This window comes from Pan paniscus, chromosome 15 (assembly GCF_029289425.2).
Source record: "Pan paniscus chromosome 15, NHGRI_mPanPan1-v2.0_pri, whole genome shotgun sequence".
NCBI lineage: Eukaryota > Metazoa > Chordata > Mammalia > Primates > Hominidae > Pan > Pan paniscus.
The window spans coordinates 103,938,027-103,953,264 of NC_073264.2; the positions used below are offsets into that span (position 1 = coordinate 103,938,027).

Genomic DNA, 15,238 nt, shown 5'->3' on the forward strand with positions numbered 1-15,238 from the left:
TTTCAGTTAATTTTTCTATATGGAATGAGATAGGAGTCCCAATTCATTCTTTGTATGTTCTTATTTAGTTTTCCCAGCACCATTTATTGAAAACACTATTCTTTCCCTATTGAATCGTCTTGGCACCCTTGTTAAAAATAAATTGGCCATAAATGTTTGCATTTATTTCTGGACTCTCAGTTCTATTCTGTTGCTCTGTAAGTCTGTTACATCAGTACCACACTATATTAGTCTGTTATCCTGCTGCTAGTAAAGACATACCTGAGACAGGGTAATTTATAAAGAAAAAGAGGTTTAATGGACTCATTGTTTCACATGGCTGGGGAGGCCTCACAATCATGGTGAAAGGCAAAGAAGGAGGAAAGGTATGTCTTAGATGGCAGCAGGCAAGAGAGTCTGTGCAGGGGAACTGTGCTTTATAAAACCATCAGATCTTGTGAGACTTACTCTCATGAGAACAGCACCCCCATGATTCAGTTACCTCCCCCTGGTTCCTTCCCATAACACGTGGGGATTATATGAGCTACAATTCAATATGAGATTTGGATGGGGACACAGCCAAACCATATCACACACTGTTTTGATTACTGAAGCTTTGTAGTAAGTTTTGAAGTAGTAAGTTTGGGAAGTATGAGTCTCCCAACTTTTTCATTTTCTATATTGTTTTGACTATTTGGGGCCAGTTGCAACTTTATATGAATTTGAATATCACCTTTTTCATTTCTGCAAAAAAGGTCATTGGAATTTTAATAGGGAGGGGATTGATTCTGTAGATTGCTTTGGGGGGTTGCAATCTTAACAGTATTGTCCTCCAATCCATGAACGTGGGATGTCTTTTCTTTCTTTTTTTTTTTTTTTCGAGAGGGAGTCTCGCTCTGTTCCCCAGGCTGGAGTGCAGTGGCACAGTCTCGGCTCACTGCAAGCTCCGCCTCCCGGGTTCACGCCATTCTCCTGCCTCAGCCTCACGAGTAGCTGGGACTACAGGCACCTGCCACCATGCCTGGCTAATTTTTTGTATTTTTTGTAGAGACGGGGTTTCACTGTGTTAGCCAGGATGGTTTCAATCTCCTGATCTCGTGATCCACCCACCTCGGCCTCCCAAAGTGCTGGGATTACAGGTATGAGCCACCGCGCCCAGCTGAACTTGGGATGTCTTTTCATTCAATTATGTCTCCTTTAATTTCTTTAAGCAATATTTTGTAGTGTTAGTGTACAAATCATTCATCTCTTTGGATAAATTTATTTCTGGGTGCTTTATTTTTGTGGGTTCTATTGTAAATGAAATTATTTTCTTACCTTTCTTTTTGTATTGCTCATTGCTGGTATATAGAAACAACTGATTTTTGTATGTTGGTCTTATGCCCTACAACCTTGTTGAATTTATTACCTCTAGTAGTTATTTTGTGGGTTCTGTGGGATTTCTTTATACAGAATCATGTCACCTGCATATATAATTTACCTCTTCTTTCTAGTTTGAATGCCTTTTATTTCTTTTTCTTGCCTAATTGCTCTGGCTAAGACATTTAGTAAAATTTTGAATAGGAGTGTTGAAAGTGAGCATCCTCATATTGTTCCTGATCTTAGGGGAAGCTTTTCACCATTGATTATGAAGTTAGCTGTGTTTTCTTTCTTTCTTTTTTTTTTGTTTTTTTTGTTTTTGACACAGGGTCTTGCTCTGTCACCCATGCTGGAGTGCAGTAGTGCAATCATGGCTGACTTCAACCTCTGCCTCCCAGGCTCAAGCGATCCTCTCACCTCAGCCTCCTGAGTAGGTGGGACCAAAGGCACATGCCACAATGCCCTGCTATTTTTTTTTATTTTTGGTAGAGATGGGTTTCGCCATGTTGCCCAGGCTAGTCCCAAACTCCTGAGCAGTCAGCCCACCTTGGCCTCCCAAAGTGCTGGGATTACAGGTGCGAGCCACTGTGCCCGGCCTTTTTTTTTTTTTTTAATCAGACCAGGTCTCACTCTTTTGCCCAGGCTGGAGTACAGTGATGTGATCATAGCTCACTGCTGTCTTGAACTCCCAGGCTCAAGCAATGCTCCTTCTTTAGCCTCCCTGGTAGCTGGGACTACTATAGGTGCAAGCTGCCACACCCTGCTAATTTTTTAATTTTTGTGGAGACAGGGTCTTGCTGTGTTGCCCAGGTTGGTCTCAAATTCCTCACCTTGAGCAGTTCTCCTGCCTTAGCCTCCCAGGTAGCTGGGATTACAGGTGTGCACCAATATGCCCAGTTAATTGATTTTTTTTTTTTTTTTTTTTTTTTTTTTTTTTTTTAGTGATGGGGTCTTGCTGTGTTGCCTAGGCTGATCTCAAACTCCTGGCCTCAAGCAGACCTCCTGCCTCAGACTCCCAAAATGCTGGGATTACAGGTGTGAACCACTGTGCCTGGCCACTGACTTTTTTTTTTTTTAATGGAAGGTTGTTGAGTTTTGTCAAATGCTTTTTGTGCATCTTCTGAGATGATCATATTTTTTTCGTTGTTCTATTAATGTAGTGTATTATATTGATTTTGTTTTGTATGTTGAATCACCCTTGCATTCCTGGGATAAATCTCACTTTGTCATGGTATATAATCCTTTTAATGTGTTGTTAGATTGAGTTTGCTACTATTTTGTTGAAGATTTTTGCGTCTATGTTCATTAGGAATATTAGTCTGTAGTTTTCTTTTTTTTTCATTTTTGTGACAAAGTCTTCCTTTTTCACGCAGGCTGGAGTGCAGTGGTGCGATCTCGGGTCACTGCAACCTCAGCCTCCCCAGTAGCTGGGATTACAGGCATGCACCATCATGCCTGGCTAATTTTTGTATTTTTAGTAGCGACAGGGTTTTGCCATGTTGGCCAGGCTGGTCTCGAACACGTGGTCTCATGTGATCCACCTGCCTTGGCCTCCCAAAATGCTGGGATTTACAGGCATGAGCCACTGCACCCTGCCCGTAGTTTTCTTTCCTTGTGATATTTTTGACTTTGGTATCTGGGAACCAATCTTTTTTTGAGACAGGGTCTTACTCTATTGCCCAGGTTGGAGTGTAGTGGTACGATCTTGGCTCACTGCAGCCTTGGCCTCCTGTGCTCAAGTGGTCCTCCCACCCAGCTGCCTGAGTAGCTGGTACTACAGGCACATGCCACCACACCCAGCAAGTTTTGTTCATTTTTTTTGTACAGATGAGGTCTCACTGTGTTGCCCAGGCTGGTCTTCGACTCCAGGCCTCAAGTGATCCTCTTGCCTCAGCCTCCCAAAGTGCTGGGATTACAGGTGTGAGCCACTGCTCCCAGCCCCCAGTTGTATTTTGACTGTGCATCATGTTTCTTCAGAATTTTGAAACCTGCCCTCTCCTAATTGAGAAAATTCTAGGAGGGTTTCCAAGCAGACAACCCTAACATCTCTGGCTGGGATGATGATGATTGTACCATGTACTTCCCCTCTTCTCAACATAGACACATTCATGTTGTAGTGCCAGCTGTAAGCATAGGAGGTGCACTTAATGGCTTACAGCTGGGGAAAATCATGGCTGACAGCACACCACCAGTGCAGGATCAGGGAAGGGAACTCTATTCCTGATGCCAGGACAGGAAAGAGATGTGCTTCCTTCATTTCATGAAAAAGCCACAGATTGTTCCGGATAATGGTTGCTGAATAAGAAACCACCCTAAACATCAGTGATTTAAAACAGTAATCTACTATTACATCTCATGGTTCTGTGGGCTGATGAAGCAGGGCTCAGCTGGGTGATTCTTCTGCTCCATGTGGCCTTGATGGAGGTAATTTATTGGTATTCATCTGTTGGCTGGTCCAGTCATGAGGGTCCAAGATGGCCGTACACACATGCTTGGATGGTTGGAAGGCCAGGCTCAGGGGATCCTCCCTCTCCTTGTGCTCTCAGGTCCTCTGCAGATGGCCTTTCTCCTAAGGCGGTTGTGCTTCTTACATGACAACTCAGAACTCTTAGAGTGAGTGTTCTAGGGGAGGAAGTAGAAGCTGCCAGTCTCTCTCTCTCTTTCTTCTTTTTTTTCTTTTGAGATAGAGTCTCACTCTTTTGCCCAGGCTGAGTACAGTGGTACCATCATAGCTCACTGCAGCCTCAAACGCCTGGGCAGAAGTGATCCTCCCAGCCCAGCCTCCCAAGCAGCTGGGACTACAGGTGCATGCCACCTTGCATGGCTAATTTCTTAGTTTTTAAGTTTTTGTAGAGACAAGGTCTTACTACGTTGCCCAGGCTGGTCTTGAACTCCTGGGTTCAAACGATCCTCCCACCTTGGCCTCCCAAAGTGTTGGGATTACAGGCGTGAGCTACTGTGCCCAGTCTGGAGCTGCCAGTATCTTAAGCCTGGGCTTGGATATCAGTGTAGCATTATTCCTGCCATGTTCTAAAAAGACACAGAGTCCTCCTATATTTGAGGAGAGGGGACATGGACCCTAACTCTTGATGAAAGGAGGGTCGAAGAATTTGTGACTGTCTTTGATCTGGTATACGCATGGTGGCTAGATTCCATAGTGCTCTCAGTAATATATGTTAGATACCCATTTGAAAACTGTTGTGGATTAAAATGGAAATGCCAACTGTTGTGTGTTACTCATTTTCAGTGAGAAAGTACATTCTGTGTTCTGAATCAATAATTTCTAAAAAACTTTTGGAGTATACCTATTCATAAAATAATTACCTCTATAAAATGTATGTCTTATCAGCAGCCATCCTTGATCATGTGTTTGTCAAGTTTTTCAAGTACAGCTTTGGGTCCATACGTTTTTTCTTCCTATTACTAGTTCATTTTAAAAATTTGTTGAAACCTTCCCTTTTATTTTAAATAATATTGTGGGGTTTTAATATTTCTCTCTGTTCTTAAAAAAAGCTTCATGGAGAAAATATAAGTAAGCCTATATATCCTAAAGTTCCTTTCCTTTACTCTAGATCATTCTAGTAAATCCCCTAGAGACAGTTCTGGCTGTTTATGTATAAAAGTGTGGTATAATTTGACAGTGTGTGCAGAGGTGTGTATGGATGTGCTCTCACATAGAAACCCTGCCTTCCCAGCCTGTCTCAGCTGATTGTTGCAACACTGAGCCGAGCAAACATGATGAGGTCACAGAGAAGTGAGGGAGTGGTTTTAAATAATGAAATAGGAAATCTCTGTCTTTGGCTCCAGTGGTGCCCCAGTGTTTTGGGATTAATGAGGGAAGAGCTATGTCTGCCTGTGTTCCATGAGTGCCCCTTGCTTGTACCTCTATGGAGAACCCCAACAACCCTGGCTGGAAAGCCACCTAATCCTGTGTTTCCCAAGCATAACCTCCCTTTGTTCCCAAGTAAGTCTTTCCTAGACACCTGAACTTCTGTGCAACATAGGCATGAATGAGGAGAGTGAGCTACTGTGGTGTTATGATATATATATACACACACATATATACATGATATGTATGCATGATATGTATATATGTGTGTGTGTGTGTGTGTGTGTGTGTGTATGCATAGTTTTCATCCATTGTTTCTGACTCATAAGTCCCATAGCCCTTGTTACAGTCTTTTGTTGTAATGTTGGGTGTCTTGCCTCCTTTCAGCTGCCCAAGGCAGGACTCTAATCTGACTGTGAGTCAGAAGACCCTTATTCCAGAGAGGGCCCTGCCTCATTCCCTAGAGGCAGGAATGCTGCACAGAGAGGCCAAGATAAGTCCAAACAGACAGGCCTTGCTGGGTTTAGATCATGGTTTTTTGTCCAGAAACATTTCTAGATGATTGTAAGTCATGCCTGTGTAATGAAGCCACCATAAAAACTCAAGGACAGGCCGGGCATGGTTGCTCACGCCTGTAATCCCAGCACTTTGGGAGGCTGAGGCGGGTGGATCACCTGAGGTCAGGAGTTTGAGACCAGCCTGGTCAACATGGTGAAACCCCATCTCTACTAAAAATACAGAAATTAGCCGGGTGTGGTGTCGGGTGCCTGTAATCCCAGCTACTCGGGAGGCTGAGGCAGGAGAATTGCTTGAACCCGGGAGGTGGAGGTTGCAGTGAGCCGAGTTGCACCATTGCATTCCCACCTGGGCGACACAGCGAGACTGTCTCAAAAACAAACAAACAAACACTCAAGGACAGCATTCAAGAGCTTCCAAATGGCAGAACACGTGGAGGTTTCTGAGGATGGCCCGAGGGAGGGCATGGAGGCTCCCGCCTGGCCTCATACCTCGCCCTTTGCGTCCCTTCATCTGTGTCTTCTGCAGTATCCTCTACGATATACCGGTAACTGTAAGTACATATTTCCCTGAGTCCTGTGAGCCACTCTGGCAAATTAATCGAATCCAAAGAGGGCTTGTGGGAACCCCAACTTGAAGCTGGTGGGTCAGAAGTTCTAGAGGCCTGGACTTGCGACTAGTGTCTGAAGTGGGGATGGGGGGTGGACAGCCTTGGCGACTGAACCCCCAACAGCTTTGTTCACAGAATTCTTCTGCGTTGGCGATTGTTGTCAGGTTGTGAGAGCAGGGGAAAAACACAGATTAAGAGAGTTTTTCCCCAAACAGCCCCTGGTCGATGCCCCGGAATGACTGGCTGCTGCATGGAATTGCAGAGGCCTGAATGCCCCTGCTTCTACCGTGATTCCTGAGGCCAAGACCTCTGGTCTGCATGGTCTGAGGTCTCTTACGAAGGTAAAATGTTATGTATATATTTTGAATAAGGGTACCGGTTCCTCATTCTGTCCTTTTGAATTCCAAAAGTGTGCTGGCCTGTGAGATAGCATAAGGGACAGAATCATTGCTCTCGTGAGCCTTTGGGCTTGCTTCCTTAGGCACTACGTACTTTCTCATTCCCCATTGCCTTCAGGATTCTTTCTGTCAGAATGTAGTGGCTGTGGCCTGGGGGTGACCGGCATAGGGGCCAAAGAAGGGAAATGAGACTTGAGGCCTGCGGAGGGTAGTAGGCAAGGCGGGAGGGCAAGGGCTGGGGGGCAGCATCATTCACACAGTTGAAAACGTGCCCTTGGCCTGTCTCCTCTCTGTGTTCTGCATCTTAGAAAATAGATATTGCCTTGTGTTAAGATGAATCAATATAGTTACCCCTTTTTATATTGTCTTAAGCTTCTTAGGAACTGCTTTGTATTTTAGTCACTCAGGCTTGGAGTGAAACATGTATAGTTCAACCTGAAAAAACTGGTCTGAGAGGCGTCTTCATAGAGTCCCCAATTCTATGTATGATGAGGTCTCATCAAGCTTTGACATTCTGCTCTTTTACGTGTAACACTACTAATGTAAATGTTTCTGGATTGTATAGAATGGTGGGAAGCGTAGAGATTATCTGTTGGTAAGCCAGAGGCAGAAGGAAGAGGAAGAGGAGGAGGAGGAGATAGTGGCGTCCCTCCTGCAGAAACCCCGCAGTGGAAGGACAAGATTGCAGGAGGAGTTAGAGACCAGTGGTCTAGTCCCCATCTGTCTTTGTGACCTTAGGCAAATCATTGAATCTCTTTGAAAGCCTTGTCTCCTTGCATGGCATATGGAGATTATAGTTGCTGTGAAAATAAAATAATCAGCTTTTAAAAATCACCATAAAAATGAAAAATGGTATTTAAGGTTGAAGGCACTTGTATTTCTTTTTCTTTCTTTTTTTTTTTTTTTTTTTTGAGATGTAGTTTTGCTCTTGTCGCCCAGGCTGGAGGTGCAGTGGCGCGATCTTGGCTCACCGCAACCTCCGCCACCCAGGTTCAAGCGATTCTCCCGCCTCAGCTTCCCGAGTAGCTGGGATTACAGGTTTGCACCACCACGCCTGCCTAAGTTTGTATTTTTAGTAGAGACGGGGTTTCACCATGTTGGTCAGGCTGGTCTCCAACTCCTGACCTCAGGTGATCCGCCTGCCTCGGCCTCTCAGAGTGCTGGGATTACAGGTGTGAGCCACCACGCCCGGCCTAGGCACTCGTATTTCTTAGTCGGGAAAGAGAGGACAGGATATGTCCACCACACATTCACCAGTTCAGCATGTATTAACTGCTGTGTGCCTGACTAAGCTTAGGTACTCAGTGTATTTTCATGTAAAGAAAAACAACATTTAAAACATTTAAGTGAGCATTGACCAAATCTAGCTTAGTTCAGAAAACCCTTTTTTTTTTTTTTTTTGAGACTGGGTCTTGCTCTGTTGCCCAGGTTGGAGTGCAGTGGTGCGATCACAGCTCACTGTAGCCTCGATCTCTCAGTCTCAAGTGATCCTCACTTTCTAAGTTTCCAACATTTTTTGGGCCAGGTATGGTAGCTCACACCTGCAATCCCAGCACTTTGGGAGGCAAAGGTGAGCAGATTGCTTGAGTTCAGGAGTTTGAGACCAGCCTGGGCTTTATGGAGACCTCATCTCTATAAAACAAATATAAAAACTAGCCAGGTGTGGTGGCGTGTGCCTTTAGTTCCAGCTCCTCAGGAGGCTGAGGTAGGAGGACAGCTTGAATCTGGGAGGCAGAGGTTGTGGTGAGCTGAGATCGCACCACTGCACTCCAGTCTGGGCGACAGAGCGAGACCCTGTCTCAAAAACAAAATTTTTTTTGTAGAGATGGGGCCTCTATGTTGCCCAGGCTGGTCTCAAATTCCTAGGTTCAGGTGATCCTCCTGATTCGGCCTCCCAAATGGCCGGGATTATAGGCATGACCACCGTACCCGGCCTCAGCAGACCTTTGTAAAGCACTTCATGGGTGCCAGTCCTGCTGTTACAGTGCTAGGTAAATGCATAAAAATGCTCCATGAGGCATTCTGTGTTCTCAGGAAATTCAGACTGCCAATTTCAGTCTGGAACGTGACACTTTATGAAGGAGGCAATAGAACAAAAAAAGGACAAATTACAGGATTAGTAATTATCAAAAGCTAATACCGAGGTCAGAATAGGACTCTTGTTCAGTTTACATGAGGAATTTAACCAAATGAGCTTCTGCAGAGAACCAGCATTAGGGTGGTGACCAGGCTGGGGTACATACATGTCATATCAGAAGTGACCTGAGACTGGGTGTGAGAAGCAGTGGCTGATGTGGACTACTGAAAGCAGAATTAAGAGTCTGGTGGCATTGGGGGGAGATTAGTGCTGTGGAAGTCCTGCTCAGAGTCTTTCTCATGATGGGTACATTTGGGAGGAGCTTAGCAGACATCAGAGGACCTGCAGAGAGTTGACACAGAGGGAGGAACCAGCTGCACTACCACTCATGTTCTTTTCCATCTTAGCATCCCGTGAGCATAATTCAGAATACACAGTTTGATTAAGTATGTGCAGATTCCATTCAGTTCATGAATTCATTCCCACAGTGTAGCCTAGCCCAAGTGTTAGCACTTCTTTACTTGTTTTTGTTGTTGTTGTTGTTTGTTTTTTTGAGACGGAGTTTCACTCTGTCGCCCAGGCTGGAGTGCAGTGGTGCGATCTCTGCTCACTGCAACCTCCGTCTCCCAGATTCAGGCAGTTCTTCTGCCCCAGCCTCCCGTGTAGCTGGGACTACAGGCACATGCCACCATACCTGGCTAATTTTTGTATTTTTAGTAGAGATGGGGTTTCACCATGTTGGTCAGGCTGGTCTTGAACTCTTGCCCTCAAAGGACCTGCGTGCCTTGGCATCTCAAGTGCTGGAATTACAGGCTGAGCCACTGCTCTTGGCCAAGCACTTCTTTTCTCATAGTCTTCTGCTAAGTATTTCCTTCTGTCAGCTGCCAGGCAGCAATAGTTTTCACATTTGTTTGTGGTTGTCCTCTAGAACTTGGCCTTTAGTGTGGTATGTGTAGGATTTTGTTGATTCCAAGGGAGGGTGAAAAATGCTGTGATCCCCAGAACCTGGGATGGCTGGGGTATGTTGTCTCTGAGGAATTTAATAACATTTTGTGGTCATTGCTGGAATCTTCCTAGACTCCTTTGATGGAAAGTAGGGACTCCAAGGGGAACTCCTGACTGGGCTTGCAGGCTGCCTTCTCAGAGCCCTACTTTATTAGTGATTTATTTCTCTTAATGGGCTACTAGAAATGACCACAAAAACTGAGGCCCCCACCCATACAATTTCTATCAGTTAAGACCCTGGAAATTCAGATTTAGAGGGAATTTTTAAAGAACTCCTGGGAGTGCTGATGCCCTGCTGGACTGGGAGCCTCTGGTCCACTGGAAGCAGCACATTCCCTCCAGGAGCCCCAGTGCTTTAGGAATGCAGGTTCCCAGGCCTTGCCTCAGACCTGCCGACTCACAGTCAGCTCTCAGAGAGGCTGTTAGGTGATCATTGCGTTCATTTAAGTGTGAGAAGCACCGTGCAGGCTTTGGGTGAGAGAGTCGGGGTTCATACCTTGCCTCTCTTCTTTCCCAGCTGCATGAACTTGACCAAGTTATTTGGCCTTTCTGAACCAGGACAGTAGCACATAAAGTGAGTGCGATGGTGCAGGCCCCAGTTCCTCAGCCACAGTGCTGAAACCCCAGAGCCTCTGAAAATGGAATGTTTTTTCATAGATTTGGTGCCACTTGGCCTGAACTTATGTGAGGCTATTTATAATCTCTATTCCACTTAATATGAATATTTCATTATTTTACCACAGATGGTTAATTAACATGTTTCCTGTTCTTTTCCTTTTTTTTTTTTTTTTTTGAGAAGACTCTTGCTCTGTTGCCCAGGCTAGAATCAGTGGTGTGATCAAAGCTCTCTGCAGCCTTGAACTTCTGATCTCAAGAGATCTTCCCACCTCAGCCTCTCAAGTAGCGAGGACTACAGGCTTGTGCCGCCACACCCAGCTGATTTTTTAATTTAAATTTTGTAAAGAAAGGGTTCTTCTCACTTTGTTACCTAGGCTAGTCTCAGACTCCTAGACTCAAGTGATCCTCCCACCTCGGCCTCCCAAAGTGCTGGGATTACAGTCATGAGCCACCACACCCGGTGAATTAATGTGTTTTTTTATGGGTACTGCCTCAGACTTCCCTGGAGTGTTATATAATATATAATATATAAAATATGCGTACAATATTTCCTTTCTAAAATTCAAAAAATTCTGAACTCTGAAACACATCTGGCCTCGGTTTTGGATAAGGATTGTGGTGCTATAGATACCCAGCTTATAGGTGGGTCAGTATATGCCATGTTAGTGTGTTGGTATGTGTAAAAAACTCTTGGCAGTTAGCAGGCACCCAACAAATGCAGCTATTTTTGTTTGTTTGTTTTGAGACAGTGTCTCACTCTGTCACCCAGGCTGAGGTGCAGTAGTACAATCACAGCTCACTGCAGCCTCGATTTCCTGGGTTCAAGTGATCCGCCCATGTCAGCTTCCCAAGTAGATGGGACCACGAGTATGAGCCACCACACCTGCTTAATTAAAAAAAATTTTTTAATTAAAAAAATTTTTTTTGGCCTGGTGCGGTGGCTCACTTCTGTAATCCCAGCGCTTTGGGAGGCCGAGGCGGGCAGATCACAAGGTCAGGAGATGGAGACCATCCTGGCTAACACGGTGAAACCCCGTCTACTAAAAATACAAAAAATTAGCCGGGCGTGGTGGCGGGCGCCTGTAGTCCCAGCTACTCAGGAGGCTGAGGCAGGAGAATGGCGTGAACCCGGGAGGCGGAGCTTGCAGTGAGCCGAGATCGTGCCACTGCACTCCAGCCTGGGCGACAGAGCGAGACTCCGTCTCAAAAAAAAAAAATTTTTTTTTTTTTGAGACAGAGTCTCACTATGTTGCCCATTCTGGTCTTGAACTCCTAGTGGTCGTCCCACCTTGGCCTCCCAAAGTGCTGGGATTGCAGGCATGAGCCATTGCACCTGGACTCATTTTTTTTTTTTTTTTTGAGATGAAGTCTCTCTCTGTCGCCCAAGCTGGAGTGCAGTGGCGCAATCTTGGCTCACTGCAACCTCCGCCTCCCGGGTTCACGCCATTCTCCTGCCTCAGCCTCCCGAGTAGTTGGGACTGCAGGCGCCCGCCACCATGCCCGGCTAATTTTTTGTATTTTTTAGTAGAGACGGGGTTTCACTATGTTAGCCAGGATGGTCTCAATCTCCTGACCTCGTGATCTGCCCGCCTCGGCCTCCCAAAGTGCTGGGATTACAGGCGTGAGCCACCACGCCCAGCCAACTGTTTAAAAGACATTTCAAGCCAAGAGCAGAAGTTGTGTTAGAAGGTGGCTGTATTAGTCCATTTTCACGCTGCTATGAAAAAATACCTGAGGCTGGGCGCGGTGGCTCACGCCTGTAATCCCAGCACTTTGGGAGGTCGAGGTGGGAGGATCATGAGGTCAGGAGTTCGAGACCAGCCTGGCCAAGATGGTGAAACTCCATCTCTACTAAAAATACAAAAAAATTAGCTGGGTGTGTGGCGGGCGCCTGTAATCCCAGCTACTCAGGAGGCTGAGGCAGGAGAATTGCTTGAACTTGGGAGGCGGAAGTTTCAGTGAGCCGAGATCGTGCCACTGCACTCTAGCCTGGGCAACCGAGCAAGACTCTGTCTCAAAAAAAAGAAATACCCGAGACTGAGTAATTTATTAATATAAAGAAAAGAGGTTTAATTGACTCACAGTTCAGCATGGCTGGGGAGGCCTCAGGAAACTTACAATCATGGTGGAAGGGGAAGCAAACACATCCTTCACATGGTGGCAGCAAGGAGAAGTGCAGAGCAAAGGGGGAAAAGCCCCTTGTAAAACCATCAGATCTCGTGAGAACTCACTGTCACAAGAACAGGATGGTGGAAACTGCCCCCATGATTCAATGACCTCCCCCCAGGTCCCTCCCATGACACATGGAGATTACGGGAACTACAATTCAAAATGAGATTTGGGTAGAGACACAGCCCTATCAGTGGCTTACGCTCCTGGCTTGGCCTCCTGGCAGGCTTTTGATAGAGGGAGTGGGATCCTTGCTGGTTATGAAGGACCTGTGTTCCTTAGAGTTACAGTCTTGGAATGTCAGCCCTCAGCTTCTTGTTTTTCTTTTCACCCAGATGGTGCACATAAGGAGGCAGCGTGAGGTGGGGTGGTGGCTAAGGGCGTGAGTGCTGGTGGCAGGCTGCCTGGTCTGAGTGACCCTGGGTCTTGGGCAGTTACCTTCCGTGTGTCTCAGTTCTTTTACCTAGAAATAAGGATAATGGTACCTACCCCCTGGAAGTGTGAGATGGAAAGCATTTAGCATAGGTAAGCTCAATAAAATTTAGCAGTTTTAGTTATCTAGGACTATAATGGAGGTTAAGTTGGCCAGAAGTAGAATTTTTTTTTTTTTTTTTTTTTTTTTTTTTTTAAGAGACAGGGTCTCGCTCTGTTGCTTTGGCTGGACTCAAGCTCCTGGGCTCAACTGATCCTCCTGCTTCAGCCTCCTGAGTAGCTGGGTGTGCACCCTGCACCCAGCCAGAAGTGGAATATCTTGTTGGGGCTGGGCTCAGAGCTGGAGCTGGTGGCCGGCTCTGCTCGCTTACAGAATTCTGTACGGTTTCTGATTTCTCTCAGCCTCTGTCCTTCACTTGCAAGCATCTGATGACTGCTGCATGTACCATAAAAACATGCAAATATATAATTCTTGGCTTTGAGGAGGTGACCCTATGAAATTGACTTTAAAAAGTTGGGCCGGATATAGTGGCTGGCGCCTGTAATCCCAGCACTTTGAGAGGCTCAGGCCGGAGGGTCGCTTGAGCCCAGGAGTTTGAGACCCTGTCTGAGAGAGAATTAGCTGGGCATGTTAGTGTGCGCCTGTGGTCCCAGCTACTCAGGAGGCGGGGCGAGAGGGATCCTTCCAGGCTGAGATGTGAGGGTTCTTTGAGCCCAGGAAGTCCATACTGCAGTGAGCCATGATTGGGCCACTGCATTCTAGCCTCAGTGACAGACTGTTTTTTAAAAAAAAAAAAAAAAAAAAAAAAACTTCAGAGGAGTCATATGGTTGACTTGTGTGTGTCTACGCAGACTCCCTTTTCTCTGTAGAGACTTACAATCTTCAGTTCTCTGGAGCGTTCTTCAGATTCCCTTGCTCCATGACTGACCTTGGCTAGGAAAATAATTGGGCCGTTTTTGGTGCACAGCAGATGAAAATTATCAGTATGTCCCTAGCTTTCCACTGTGAGGCCGCCGTAGCAACAGAGGACAGTGGATGTGTGACTTGTACCGTTTCAGAGGGCCAAGAACGCAATATCCTAAAGCAGCCTTTTCTTTTTTTATTTTTTGAGTCAGGGTCTCACTCTGTTGCCCAGGCTGGAATGTAATGGCATGATCTCAGCTCACAGGAGCATCAACCTCCTGGGCTCAAGTGATCCTCCCACCTCAGCCTCCCAAGTAGCTGGAACTACAGGTGCAAGCCACCACACTGGATAATTTTTGTATTTTTTGTAGCGACAGGGTTTTGCTATATCACCCAGGCTGGTCTTGAACTCCTGGCCTCAAGTAATCATCCTGCCCCAGCATCCCAAAGTGCTGGGACTACAGGCATGAGACATCACACCTAACCCTGTTCTTGATACCTGGTTTTTGTGGTCCTTTTTATCTAAAATTCATATGAATTTTGAGTTCTGCTGTATGATATGTAATATATATGTTCTAATATTACAAATCTTTCTGTGCACCAAAATTGATCCTCCAGGACAGAAAAAATGCCAGTGGTTCTTGTCTATACCACCATATTTTGAGGAACACAAGGAAAGATTTTGACCTTCCCTGGACGTAGAAGAATTTGTATTGTGATTGACACATCTTTAATGCCTTAATTACTTGCCTTCAGTTTTCTTTCCTTTTGGCCCTTAAGGGAGTATTTGTTCTCCATGCATATTTGGTACCCTTTGGTTTAGATAATTTGCAACTAGTTTTGGTCTCATTATCAGACATTTTACTCTGGACACCCCATCACCAGTCCCATCATGGGGGAGTTTGGAGGCCAGGAGATTCACTGGATGCTTCTTTTCTAGTGTATGCTCTTAGATGGGAAGGAAAAAGGTAAAACCTCAAAAACTCTGTGGTAAACTGATGTGGGAATCTGATACTAAAAATGTCCCAAGTGATTTAAAGTGTGTAAGAATTACTCACTTTTCTGTGGAGAGCGATGTGCATAAAGACAGTGACAAGTGGAAGAAAATATCCAGATGAGACCCTCACTGCCCTCGGTGAGTGGATTGCAGGATGCTGGGAGCCCCCTTGCGTAGAGACTCACCGCTGGACTCCAAGCCCTCCGTGGCTTCTGCTGTGGCTGAGTCATCGCTGCCCAAGACTACTGTTGGGTTCTCCCCCCTGCTGGTGAGCAGTGAGGCACCAGGGAGCCCCTGCCTGCAGCCAGCTCGGTGATTCCACGCAGTTTTACATAGGGAAAGAAT

The 15,238-nt window shown here is 45.8% G+C and overlaps 1 protein-coding gene across 2 annotated transcripts in view; it reads left to right on the forward strand.

Annotated features, from left to right (window-relative positions):
* The window catches only part of TRAF3 (TNF receptor associated factor 3), a 138,538-nt gene that overhangs the window by 12,787 nt on the left and 110,513 nt on the right, over positions 1–15,238 (forward strand). The gene's annotated exons all lie outside the window — the stretch shown is intronic.